A 15,685-nucleotide genomic window follows, 5' to 3' on the forward strand; every position below is an offset into this window, starting at 1 on the left:
CTGTAGCTTTTTTTGTATTAGTTTCGTTCGCAGTGCTGATAACTCAGCCTGTACTATCAACATACGTTATTTTCACAGTACAGGCCGAGTTATTACTTCATTATCATCTTTCAAAAATAGTGGCACTTTCAAAATCTTGCAGATGAAAGGAGATATATGACCCTCGAAAGTCAGACACTGCTCGTCAAATATCGATTTCCTTTTTCGGGTAATACTATGTTATAGACACTTTCATTATCAGATACTTAAATTATAGTGTGATCAAGGGAGTCAATGAAGAGAGAAATAATTAAGTGATCTGGAATAATAAAAAAAAGATTGTAATTTCACGTTGATATATGTATTACGTAATATTAGATTGTAGTAATATTTTCGAAATATAAAACCTTTTTATTAAAATAAAAGAAAAAATAAACATCTATGGTTAACAATCTGTGGTTACAAAAACATCTTGATAAGTTATTCGAGCCTCACAAGATTTGTTTGTCATGTCTATAAAAACAAATTATGATAGAAATTGTGCTTAAAAAGTAAATTCACGTAGCAACGCCCCAGGTAGAGCTGCGGGTAGAAAAATAATATACGTAGCAACTCGTACTCATTACGAGGGAACAATATAACAGAAAGGAATGTTATGATTCGTAAGGGGTACACTGTAAACACACATGAGACAAACGAATGCTTACGCCACATATACATATGTACAATTATATTTGTTGAAGTAAATACTATATTTTTTTTAATGGGTGAAAATGGTATGGTAACCCCGCCTGCGCTAACGGGATACGCTGGCGGAGCACATGAATTCATCAGGAATTAACCATGATAGTTTCCAGGCGGAACCGCGAGGTCGACCTGGTTGGGTATATTGCTAGCAATGGGATTATCAGTCTCCATTACTAACAATCCCTTTCTCCCCGTAAATATATATATATATATATATATATATATATATATAAATTCTCTATCTATATTTTGTTTTTAAATATATATATAACTAGAAATGTAATTTATTATTTATCGTAATATTTCTCCCTTTATTATTATATCCCTTCCTATAAGTGAATGCATATAAATAAATAAATAAACCTTAATATCAATAAAAACAATTATAAATTATAATTACTGTCATTCTAAATAATTGGTTATCTTATAATTCATTAAAAAATATAAAAATCGATCCGAGCGAGAGTTAAACCATAGACTATATAATACTAAGGCTAATGGACTAACACTCTGAACTGCATTTTTAATCCCCGTAATATCATAAAGAGTAGGAGAACAAAACGGGGCGAGACTTTACAATAGTTATCCGACTTGGAACCCAGTCACAATCGTGTCTCTATCATCCAGCAACAATGCTAGCAGGTATGTGTTGTGGAAAATATAGAGTACGGTATAGACAGATAGATAATTTATTACCATTACTTACAGCACACAAACAATAACAGACAAATAAATATACACAGTAAAAAAAAAGAAAAGAATAAATGTACAAAAAATAAAAAAATAAAACAAAATGCATAAAAGAAGTAAAAAATTTTCCCTTCATGTGTGTGCTACAGTAACCTAGCTTCCTAGGATTCTGGTATCCTTTGAACTTCACCTTCGCAATAAGAACACGCTGCGATATTATACATATGCGAGTATTAAATGTGTAATTTTGCCATACTTGAGAATATATTGAATGTAGCATAATACAAAATGAGGGCTCCAGTTTCCGTACCTATAGGTTATTTATTTCGTCCCCAGCAAAGGACGGAAGCTCGTGCTATATTACATGCCAAGCGCGCGCGTGCCGCAAACAGCTCCACTCAACCGTGATGCAACTCAAAGGAGATACGACGCGATGCTGGGATGCAACGAGAAATCTCGCTTTGCGGAGTTCTCCTTGCTTTGTTTACTTACGTTCAGTTAAATACTGTGTCTAGTCGTCTTAAGTAAATACAGTTGGCTATCACACCAATGTTGCACTTAATCATGATTGCCTAGTGAAGACTTTGTATAGGCAAATGCAGTATAGTTGATCTTTGGCCGGGTGAAGCGACGACCTTTTATGTCTATACACATGCACATCGGGAATGTTGATATGTGTTGCAGGCTTGCAAGGAGTCAGTCCCGGTAAGTGGTTCGGGATCGATATTTACGTCAGTCTGCGGAGGATACCGTTGTTTTGTAGCTGATATAATTTTGATGGTTACAGTATTCGAATAACTAGGATAGTATAACAAAATAAAGATCAAATGTCAAATGGCAAGGTATGAGCTTGCTGTATCATCTTGTCTCGTTTTAATGATTTGTAATATATTGGCTTCCTATAAGATTTTTGAACACATCTAAGTTGTAGATTTTTTTAAAGTTTAACCTCTCCGTAAATCTATTCGCTGGTTTGAAGTGTTCTTTGCATTCAATCCTGCTGCTTTGTGAAGTTGAAAAGGCTATCGTTATCAAATTTATATTAATAATATAAAAGGCGGTTAACGATATTTAGAACATAGTCCGAATAAGAAATCCAATCTAGGATACAACTATGTAGAATTACCTTATCAGTTTACTAAAGACAGATAATGGTTCCAAACACTAGAGCTGCCTCTTCTTGTGTTGGGACTTAAAAACAGACAATAGACAATCAACAATTCAATCGGAAATTGCGATAAGTGACGCAGTAAATCTACCCTGAAAACGTCAACCCTATTTCAAAGTGTCACCAAATCAATATTTCCGACAAAGGAACGATAGAAAGCGTAGGTATCTAACATTGTAATAAAATATCTGTCAATAGGCCCGCCTGGCCGTGTCCGAGCTACGTGTGAAAAGTTCTCCGCACCACACGGGGAATTTATTAGACACACTATAAAAAGTTTTATCTTTCCGAGAGTCAGTGACGTACTGCGCCACAAGTTTGTGTTGGCGCGGACTATCAAGTGAGCCTGAGTTTTGACAATCACTTCATAATACTACTGTATTAAACTAGTACTGTATTTTTTTTTAATGGATGATAATGGAATGGTAACCCCATCCGTGCTAACGGTATACACCGGCGGGCCACCAGTAAAGAATGATAGGTGAGGATGAAGAAGATCCGTTAGCCCATCATGACGAATTTAACAAGAATTATTCACGATGGTGTCCAGGGGAAATCACGTGGAGGTCAACTTAATAGGGCATATTGCTAGCAATGAGGCTGCCAAACTCCATTGCTAACAATCCCTTTCCCCCACTGTACTGTACTGTAATACGTAATACTGTGCCATTGATTCGAATATACATGAGTATGTAAATTAATGATGATGGCGGAAGATGATGTATTTTAGGCTAGAAAATTAACTGTATTTGGAGAATTTTTTATTCACTCACTAAAAGAAAACACCGAGTTTACGTTTCATATTTTATATAGCTATACGGTATGTGGTATAAAATTTATAGCATATATCTAAATATACAGACAAGAACATGCAAGAAAAATACACCGTACGTAATTCTAGGTGACGTAGTGGTTTATGGCATGATTTTATAACAATTTTCTTGGAAATTTCAGTTTGATTCGATGTTCCAATAAAAAGTTATACAGTTTTTATTGCTTCTGATGTAGCAGAAATGTGATTATGCCACTATAGTTCGATGCCCTTGACGTTATACGAGAATTACGATATTTAAACCATTTTTAAATAAAAAAAAAAAAAACATAGATAAGCATTTGAGAAATTTCATTCATTATTAAATATGGATTGTTCAGTATCTCATGATTTTCAGGATTAAAACATCCATTGAAAATTAGAGCAATATTCATCAACGACAAAGTAAATAATTTAAACGGAAATTACAATTATTTATTTCTTATGTTATATTTAATCCATTTACGCTCTACTTTTATTTTTAAATCGTCTTCGCTTCAATAGTCCATTCGGTTAATATGTAAGATCTGGTAGTGAAGTACCTAAATCCGCTAGACAGACATTTGCATAGCCTAAGTAAAGCCTTAAGTTTAGAAATTAGATTAGGTAGGATTAGGTTGTTTTCATTATATTATTATGACAAACAAGACATAGGATGAGGAACGAATCTTAAGGAAAACGCGATAAATACGGGAGAAAATCCCATCGATTGCACAGAAAACTTTGTCATCGATAATTATTTATTTAAAACTAAAAGTACCGCGAAAAATTAAAAGTACCATCAAGCTGAGAAATCTTCTATTTTGAAAGTCTCTAAAAATGTTATTAATGCTATGCAATTAAATTCGAAACTCTGATACAAAAAAAAACTTTTCGTTTAAGCTTTAATAAGGTACTATCAATTTGTTTTAAAAGCAATGCAAAATGCAAATAATCGAATTTTAATATTAATTAATTTTAAGTACATGAATAATATCATATCAGTCGTTGGCTGTCCACTACTGAACGTAGGCTTCCCCCATAGACTGTCTTTGTCATTGGGCGGTTTTGCTAGAAGTTGCCACGTATGGAAGGAGGATTTAGGCTCTGGTGATATTTTAAGAAGGATGCTGCTACCAGTCCTTATATATATATATATATATATATATATATATATATATATATATATATATATATATATATAGATGTGTGTGTGTATTTAAAAAAATCGCGATCCATTTTTTGTAAAAAAAATTCCTTTTATTATTTAAGCACTTTTTCTTTTATTTGCAATATTCGTCACTGTAGATATAGATCCATTATTTAAAATTAAATTCAATATTAAAATGTATCTAATAGCGTACAGTAAAGCTATGTTAAACACGAACAATCTGTTCTGTAAAATATCATGTTCCCGGACGACTGTACATGTAATTCGAACATTGTACGGCGAATTGCTCACGATATAGTTGCTTGCTACGCGACATAGATATGTACGAGTATCTTATAATATTAACTTGTATAATAGCTACAAAATTGAAGGATAAATATTACAAAGACATACAGTACACAATACCAGGTATTATTGAGAAGGTTTCCAACCTACTACGAGTATGTCCATGACGGCCAGGTGACTTGACACAATAAATTTTTATTAATAAATTTCGCGACTAGCTCTTGATCACAACATAATATCAGTGTTTTGCTCTTTTGAGCGGAAAACATTATCCTGAGTTGTGACTATTTTGTGTTACTATGGCACACGCAAGAAAAAAATAAATAAAGAATTAATGAGCTAAACAAAGGAAAACACTGAGTAGCGTGTATCTATATTTACAGTATTTTTTTTATGTAACTTAGAATGGCAAACAAGCTGACGGCTTACCTGATGGAAAGTGGTAACCGTCGTCTATAGACATGCGCAATACCATGGACATAACAGAGTATAGTGTTTCGCTCATTATATTCCTCATGAGTCGCCATTCCTGTGGACTAAGGTGTATTCTGTAAATTCACTACTATATTCTACCCTTCAAACCGAAAAACAAATATGCAAACTCAACTGCTTCACGGTAGAAATACGAATGAGATAGAGGTATCCAAGCAAACGAGTTTTATACAAAGTTTCCCTCTGTTAATGACTATTTAGAAAAATTCTTGAATTAGAAATGTTTTAAGAGATGCCAATATTTACTAAAAATTTATTCTATATTAGCCCTACTTGATCGTTACTAAAAATAAATTATTTCTTCACCGATAAATAAACGTCCACTTGGAGTGTACGCTCGTGTGCACATCCCGTGTAAGCTCACACTTGACTGTTTCAAATTGTCCCTGTCACACGCCGTGACCGTATGTAATAGAGAATAGGCTAATATAAAACCGCACTAGATAGCAGAGACTAGATAAAAGTTTATGAAATGATAAACTGTTTTTGCAAAATGGACTTTATCGTTTCAATTATAGAAGCGATATCCGGTTGAGGCAAGTACAATGTAGCCAATCGTATGTTAGGCCTCCATTTCAGTACTTATGAGAATATAGTCCAATTTAAAATTCGATTCAGTTTACTATTTGAAAATCATTTCCACTTTGTTCACACAAAGAGGTCTGAACGTTTCAATGATTAATAAATATTTACATTGTTCAGTTACATCATGGCAGTTTTTGCATGCCAGCATAAGTGCAAGTAGTATAAAAAAATCTAATAATGATCGTCCTTGCTACAGTATTAAAATAATTTGTGGTATTTTGATACACAAAATTTAATTTTGAAACAAAAAACAAACACGCTAATCCCCCATGGGTTTAACACTAGGGATTAACATAATGTTAACTGTCGCCGTTATGATAAACATAACTCCGAGCATATTAAAATTAAATGTAGCAGGAGGCGAGACTAGTCTCTTAGATTAATTTAGTCTATTAACAGTATTCGCTATTCCTCACGGACTAGAAAGAATCAAGCTTTTAATATCGGCCTAATTCGTATTTCGTTGTTTAATATCGAGGTAATTCACCCTAGGCTGCATTTCGCGATACTCTCGTTTTATATTAAATTTTAAAACGTGATAATCAGAGGTATCGAAATTCCAGAGGCTACGTCGATTTGAGATATAACTACACAGTTGATCGAGTGGGTCAATTGAGCTGACCGATCGAGTAAGTCTGGAGGCGAGCTAGGCGAATATTTCAGGTCGATGGGGTGCGGGGCAGGGCGACGGGGAGGAGCGTCCAGCGACCAGCCGACCGTGAAAGCGGATAGGGGCACCTCGCTTCACCCGCGGAAACCGTCGCTGGAACCATTCAGACACCGAAAATATTACCTTTTGCCGAATAGATTTATGAGCGAAGTAATGTCGTATTGCACTGACCGATATTGTCCGAGTGACGCCATGGTGCGACGGTGAAAAAAGTTTATAAAAAATTCAATCGAGTTGCTTTTCTGATAACAATTTTCTCATCGCTCACTCTAGCTTATCTTCGTTTTAATTTCCTTTATATTATATTATAGTATAACTAATTTTTAACTAACTTTTTCGAGCCGAATAATATAATCAAAAAACCTATAATTTCTTCTTTTATTTTTACTCGAATCAAAATAAAAGTGGTTGCCGTACATTTTGCTTCATAAAAAATAAATTGGATTTTGCATCTCGATAAACAGTTTTTTGCTCCTTCAGTTAATTCCAGTAAATGTTTCAGACAATTTCAGTTACTACACAATTTATGTTAATTTTATAATGGTGACGAGTAGCTCGGGAGAATTACAATAAAATATTAAAATGTACTCGTATTTAACATGGGTGAAGTAAGGACGTAATATTAGCCCTTATAATAGAGCACTATTTATGTAATTGAGTTTTGAATCAGATTTATACAATCAAATTTGAGAGAATTAAATATTTCTATTCCTTTTTTCTTACTAATCGATGCAGAAATCAACCAATCGTCATCAAATTTTGTATTCTCGTAGTATTTGAAAAAAGAGGGAAGTAAGCGACGTTATATAAGAATGTAGTGGGCGATCCAATTACTTGGCAATTTACACATGTATATATATATATATATATATATATATATATATATATATATATATATATATATATATTCCAACTAACATATCAACGTACAAAAGTGTACCGCGATCGCGCGCACAAAGTCACGTATAGAGGCAAGTACACTTGTATAACTCGAACAATTTGACGTGAGAACTTCACAGGTGGTTACATCATGACACTTCGCTAATTACTAAATCCAACTTCATGTGCAGTGGGCGGCAACAACAACCGCCCGCAATAGACAAAACGTGTCTTGCGCGGGCAACGAGCGCTTCTTTTACAAGGGTTCGCTTTTATTGCCTGTTTTGTGTTGTTAATTATATTCTGAATCCTTTTGTGCCCCGCGGATATTGTATTGAATTAATTACAGCTTGCGCTTCGCTCACTATAGCATCCTGAATGTGAACTTGTTCTTATGTACATGTATATATATATATATATATATATATATATATATATATCTCTAAACACTTACCAGACAAATACTTTGTATAAAACTCGTCTGTACGTGTTTTTCATAGTCCTTCTTGTGTTTCTGCAATGAAGTAGTTATGCTTGCATGGCTGTATTTTGGTTTGAAATCTAGAACGTGACAATAAAATTTCAGGGCTCGAAGGTACGACATATAATCGAAACCACAGTCTTCAGCGAATGGCAACGTACTTGGGGTACCATGGCTATCACAGAGTATTGTATAATATCCATGGTACATTTATTTATACGGTTTTATGCCACTTAGAATGGCAAACAAGTTGATGGCCCACCTAATAGAAGGTGGTAACCGTCGCCTATAGACATGAGCAGTACCGTGGACATAACAGAGTATACTGTTTCGCCCATGATACTCGCCACGCGTTACCATTCCTGTGGACTCAGGTGTTATTCCTCTGTATCTTGTAAATTCACTGCCATATCCCACCCTTCAAACCGAAACGCAGCCATGCAAAGATAACCGTTTCACGATAAAAACACGAATGAAACAGTGGTGCCCAAGCAAACGACTTTTGTACAGAGTCTCCCTCTGGTAATTTGATTACATAAAAACTAACAAGTATCCACTATTGTAGGTATTATCTATTATTTTTCCACATTATAGTTGAGCAATGATGGTGGAAATTATGTATTATACAGTTGGTTGGTTGGTTGGTTGGTTAACGCGTAAGTTATTTATTCTAACCGTTAGAGATCACTGCAGCCCATGAGTACTCGCAACAGCAAAAATATCACTACCTATACTCAACAATTTTAGTGCTATATCTTAATTCAGATTAGAAAACGTCTGCACGTAACCTATTTGATAGCAGAAATAAAGTCAGACGGAGATATCCAAGAAAATGTCTTCCTATGAAAACTCCCTTTCATATTCTGTCAATGTTTTATGGGTTTTTTGTTTTATGAATTTACTGGGTACAAAGGAATAACATCCGAGTCCTCAGGAATGGCAACGCATAGGGGGTATCATGGGCGAAACAGTTATGTTCATAGTACTGCTCATGTCTATAGGCGACGGTTACCACTTTCCATTAGGTGGGCCGTCAGCTTTTTTGCCATTCTAAGTTGTATAAAAAAAATGTAGTTTTTTACAACTCGTGGCGTATCTTTGTATTAGAATAATCATCATCATCATGTCAGACTTTAATTATCCACTGCTGAGAGCAGACTTTCCCTTGGGAGCTTTAGTCAGTAGTTGCCACGCTTGGCAGGCGGGTTGGTAACCGCAGTTATGTTTTGGTGATATTTTACACGACTGTTGATTTCCCTTAATCGCTTTTTACGACACCCACGGGAAAGTAAGTGTTGGCTTATTTATGTGGCTATGTTGGCTTATTTTGGTGGTGTTTTAAGAGGGATGCTGCTGTCTATCTTTCGATAATTAATTATCGATTATAATATTAATTTTAGTGGTCGGTCAAGTTGACGGATTTTAACAGTATAATAGACGAAGCAATGTATGCGCCTGTCCGTTGGTCTGCCCTTCCTTATAAGTTACACCCTTTCTGGACAAGAGGAGCGTGACAAACGGGCAGAGTGTGGCGTGACTAATAGGAAACCTTACCCAGACGATCGGATATAGAACCCTATTAGTCTCGCTACAGTCGAAACTCGAAAAGTTATTACATGACCCAACCGGAGTACATTGCTCATACGTGCATAAATATGATGGATGAAACATACTATTATGTACCTTGCATACTTATCAGTTTTTACTCCAGATTATAGGGTTTGATCCAAAATTATAAATCTGAAAATTTTAATAAGAACGATACACGATCAAACGGTTCATTGCTCCTTGTAAATAAACTATCGATCCAGTCAACTATTTAGCCTAGATAAGTACATTTTTTTATACAACTTAGAATGGCAAACAAGCTGACGGCGCACTTGATGGAAAGTGGTAACCGTCGCCTATAGACATGAGCAGTACCATGGACATAACAGAGTATACTGTTTCGCCCATGATACCCCCCATGCATTACTATTTCTGAGGACTCAGGTGTTATTCCTCTGTATCCAGTAAATTTACGCGATGTCCCACCCTTCAAACCGAAACACAGCCATGCAAACACAACTGCTTCACGGTTGAAACACGAATGGGACAGAGGTAGCCAAGCAATCGACTTTCGTACAAAGTCTCCCTGGTATACATTTTTAATGTTAATTTTTTTATTTATTTATTCTTGTATATAATTAGGATAACGAGAATTTTATGAATTTACTATATTTTTCATTTCCGATAATTATTTAGATTTTATCAGGAAATCTTTAGGGTGGATAAGGTATTCACGTCGCAGCGCCTCGCCTGGTACTCATAAAATTCTCATTACCCAATTATAGGTATATAAAGTACATTCAATTCCGAAAAGCAACTTTAATTGTCAACATACACTAATCGGTAAATGGCGAAGTATCTATGAAGAAATATTACATTGTAAACATTTGAATTTAGAAAACAAATCAGTCAGAATATCGTTCGATCTAATCTAGTGAAGTTCATAGTAAAAAAATATCCAAACGTAACGGGCATAAGTTCGGATTCGTTTCTAGTAGGTCTACAGAATTCAATTAATAAGAGAGTCAGTGACAGATGATATCGCTGATATATGACTAATTGATACTCGTCTAATGAAGTCTTTGTACGTTCTGAACTTAATCATGTTCGGGAAAAACCAGCATTACGTCAGCGGTGCTCAGCATCATAATAATAGACGTACAGTTGTTTAAGTATAAATACGTGAAGCAGGGGGGAAAGGGATTGTTAGTAATGGAGACTGAGAATCCCATTGCTAGCAATATACCCAACCAGGTCGACCTCTTCGCGTTTCCCCTGGAAACTATCATGGTTAATTCCTGATGAATACATCATGATGGGCTAACTGGCCTGTTTTCATTCTCATCTATCACCCTTCCCTGGTGCTCCGCCAGCGTATCCCGTTAGCACAGGCGGGGCTACCATACCATTTTCACCCATAAAAAAAAATACGTGAAGCAGTCCAACTGTTCCGTCGCGAAGCACTTACACGTATGTTATATACATACATATTATAGTTTTTTTTCAAGCGGCAACGGTATGTTCATATTGTAATTCATGTTTATAATTTTTGTATTGTAACCACAGCTGCTGGTTAAAATGTTAATATAATTCAGTTAAATTATTATAGTTTACCTAAGTGGTCGGCCTAATATGTTTTTCACTTTAATTTTTCAATTCAATGTCTAATCGCAGTCATTTCCGCATTCACTCCTGTTGCGGCCGCTTTGATCAGTTTTCTCGCTGGCTCCTAAGACATTCTACAGACAAAACTGACGGCTTGGGACAAAGCAAAGGACTAAGACAAAAGACGGAAAAGAAGACGGACATAATTTTGAGACGATGAATTTGCCTTTTAATTTTTTATACCCTTTGATGACAAATTCGGACCTTCGACCTGACAAGCGGTTTACCGACTTTTCAAGTAGTCTTTCAACCTTTTAACTCCCTTTCTGGCCATATCATCTTTAACATAGTTCATTCAAGTCTTTTTAGGTCTTTCTCTGTCCTCATAGCCATCCACGTTCATAGTTAATACCTTTCTTAAAATATTCTCCTCATCCCTGCACATCACGTGGCCATACCAGGACAGATCGTTACCCCTTTTCTAACGCTAACTTGTACTACTTGTATCAATTATAAACTATCTATTAAATATGCTGCGTGAAAGTCTAAAAGTTGTTATTTAAGTTATTATTCATCAGCTAGAAACACTCCTTATATATTATTCTATTATATCTATATATCTATGTATGTATACATAGATTCAAAAAAGGAAAAAAGAAAGAAGCAGAACGAAAAATTTTCTTCACAATAATTTTTATAACTCTATTCAAGCTCCCACATATTATAAATAATACTATTATATTCTGTGGAATTAAAGGGACATTTTATGCATTAACTGTAGTAGCCGGTGCAAGCATCGGTAGACATTCCGGCAGCGCAATATCCGGGTTCAGATTCCGGTATTATTCTACCTCTGGAATGTTCCAAGGAGTTCCATTCAAGATGACACAGTAAAGGTATTAGACTAAAAGAAGGTAAGTATGAAAGTATTAAATTGTTTACAAACAAAAATTTTACTAATTTTTTGAAAATTTTTGACTGTTTATTGTCTTGATCAATATATTTAGTTTATACTGTTTTTATGTAGCCTACAGAACTTAAATCCTTAATAAACCCATCTGGAGGTACATACATCATAGTTTGAATAAATTGTATATTTGCTAGTACATTAAGTGTTACTGTTTAATTTTATTATATATATTTTGTGTCATGAATGAGGAGCATATTTTAAAAAAAAGTATTAAGAATGAAAGTAGATGGCTATAAGAGGAGAGGAAGATCTAAAAAGACATGGATGGATTGTGTGAGGGACGATATGGCCAGAAAGGGAGTGAATGCGAAAATGACTGGGAATAGAAAAGAATGGAAGAGGAAAACATATTACGCCGACCCCAAATGATAGTTGGGATGAGGGTAGGAAAATGATGATGATATTTTGTGTCAATATGCCGTATAGGTAAGAGCACTGCTTATCCTAAAGTATAGGATTTACCTTTTTAGGGAGCAGGGTTTCACCTTTGTTTAAAGGTGTTCCTATCATTTGCTTTGAAATAAACTGTTATTAAATTGAGATAAAGTTGTACCCAGAAAATATTGCCTTTTTGTTGTTGAGTAGATTGTGAATAAGTACGAGAAAAATAAAGACGCACTTTTTGAGTTGCTAGATATTCACCTGCAAAAGAAGTTTGTTATAAAATCATGATTAAAATATGAAGATAAATTAAAACAAAGTCTGTTCTCAACCACTTCATAATTTTTAATCACAATATACGAGAAAAAGTTCAATAGGTCATATAATACTGTAAATGTTTAAACAGCAACAATTAATTTCGAAACATTTTATAATGTTCAAAGCGACATAAAGCCTTTACGAGAAAACGCGCCAGCTAAAGTCCTGTCTGAAACAGAATAATCGCTGTGCGGGCCTTTGTCGTTTGTTTGTGCTGTGACTTGAACACCGACACCGACGTCACGCGGCCACTGAGAGCAACCACTAGGTTGTTTATTTAATTAATTATATTTTATAACTTAAAGCTTGAAGGCGAAGGTATTTAACTAGTGTGCGTTGCTTTATTAACAAAGTTTTATAGAATTGCAAAATATTTATATTAAACTAAACGTATCCAGAAACTTGAAAGAGAGAAAGATAAACGTAAAATATTATAAATTTAAAGATAAAGGAAATACAAAAATAAAGTTATACCTAATTAGAAATTTGATCGCATAGATCAAAATGGTGACCACTCAGCTAAGTGTTTACGCATTCAAACGTAACGCCTAAACGTTGATTTTCTGTGGAACCAACGAGAGTGGTAGATGGCGCTACCGAGTAGACATATAGAAACATATATATTAATGAGCATCATAATAACAATTATGTAATATTTTTGAATCGTGATGGTTATTATTTAATTGCTCAGCGAGTTATGAAGAGATCTTTCTTCTATGTGTGAAAATGGAGTGGAAAGCTCGTTTGCGCTATTGATGTACACTGGTGGGATACTAAGAAGGTGTGAGGGATGAACTTCGATCAGTTGGGCCATTATAACCAAATCAAAATAAAACAATGGATTCTAGAGAAGACCATGTGCAAGTCGATTTGACAGGGCATATGTATTCATAGATAGATAGATAAATAATTTATTTTTATCACTTACAACACATAAACAACAATAGACATAATTGCACAGTGAAAAAAAAATACATATACAAAAAATAAAAAAAATAAAAACAAAATGCATAACTAATGCTCGAAGATTCATTGCCTGTTACAATTATTTAAAAAGAGGCATTGGACGGCCAAATAGTTTGACGACAAGAATGATGGAAATTCATCATTATTGTGTGCCTGCACTGCAACTATGTTAGCCGTGTAGGTCCCGGCATAGAATAGACCATACCTTCCTTTTCTATGGGTGTCGTAAGAGGCGACTTACGGATTTTTTACTTGAGGGATGGGCAGCAGCGTCCCTTTTAAAACAGCACCAAAAGCCAAATTGAGTTTGCCAGCCCTCTCTCTCTCTCTCTCTCTCTTTCTCTCTCTTTCTCTCTCTTTCTCTCTCTTTCTCTCTCTCTTATGGGGAAGGCTATGTTCAGCAATGGACAGTTAACAGCTAATATAACTGTAAATATATTAATTCAATCATAAGAAGAAGTTCATGAAATTATTTTTAATTTAAATTGTTATCGATTAAATACAAATAATAAATATAGTATTTTAACTATCATTTAGATAAACCTTATTAGTTTTATGTATTTCAATCGAGTCATTTCATTCTTAACCCGTCTGAAACAAACTCGTTTAAGAGTTTATTTAGAACAACATTATCCATCTATAAAAGAGTCTCCACTGATACCGGATGATTAAAGGGACACTTTGGACCCGGCCTTGGAAGTAATTGGCTTTTCACGGTACCAAGTTTTATACTTAGTTGAAATGTTGATTAGGGTAGCAATTTCACGGGCGGCGGCGACGGCGCCGACAAAGTGATCTATGGTGCCGCGCTCACTTCACGGTGGAAAGGTTACTTGTACTACTTCTTATTAAAAAGAGAAAAAAGAAAACTCTTCAAGTCCAAAGATTTATTAGCATATTGTTTTTTAAAGGGTCGTATAAAATAAGCTAAAAGTATCAGAGAAAGAAAGACAATGTTGGAAATTCTAAATATTTTAATTTTAATTTTTCCCTTTTTTTCCTTTCTTTTTCGGGACTTCAGACGATATGATTTGAGACAATAAGAAAATTTGCAACTTTTGAGAAAATTAAGGATGCAGTGCAGGTGCTAGTAACCTGGAATCGCATAGCCAAATAAAAATTTAAATAAAAAAAAGCAATTACGATTGACAATTGAATGTTCATTCAAATAATTACAATGATCAGGTGGTACGCATTAAATCAGTTACTGTAGCGACGTCGCCGTACTCGTAATTATATTCCGGCGGCAACACGAGGCACGCGCAGCCCTCCCTCTACCGAGATGAGAATTGTTTCATCGACTAATTAAATGATACTTTGCTATTTATAGCTCCATTATTATTCATTAGCTCGCGCTCGTACTTTAAAAGTCTATTGATTTGAAGGGAATTACAATCAGTCGTTTAATTGGAAACAAACGGATCTAGAAATAACAATTGAAAACAAACTGGGCACGCTTTTGTTCATGTAACGTTTGGGGGGTTATTTGGATGCGGATTTGGATATTTCTATATTAATACATGTTGAAAATAATAAGCTAGGTTTGATAAATAATAAAAATGTCTGTATTATGTGAAGTTTAGAAGAGAATAGCAAACTGTCATAAATTATTATATTGTTATATTTTTGTATTTAATATTTTGATTATAGAACATTAATAAAAAAACGACTATAGAGTTTTTACAACATATCCTCCCGTAATCAAAATATATATATATATAACAAAAATATTACTTAACAAAAATACTGGTACAAAAATAACAAGATAAAAGGTTACCCAATGCCCATATTCGTCATACATCGTAAATGCTTAACATGACCTAAAGGTTTTGTCAAAACATCCGCTGGTAGTGAATCAGTGGGCATATACCTTAATTCTATAATTTTGTCATTTACTTTTTCTCTAATAAAATGAAACTTTACGTCTATATGTTTAGTTCTATTGTGATGGACTGGATTC

The sequence above is a fragment of the Galleria mellonella genome, unplaced genomic scaffold (genome assembly GCF_026898425.1).
Source record: "Galleria mellonella isolate WM207_F2 unplaced genomic scaffold, CSIRO_AGI_GalMel_v1 utg200, whole genome shotgun sequence".
In the NCBI taxonomy this organism is placed as follows: domain Eukaryota; kingdom Metazoa; phylum Arthropoda; class Insecta; order Lepidoptera; family Pyralidae; genus Galleria; species Galleria mellonella.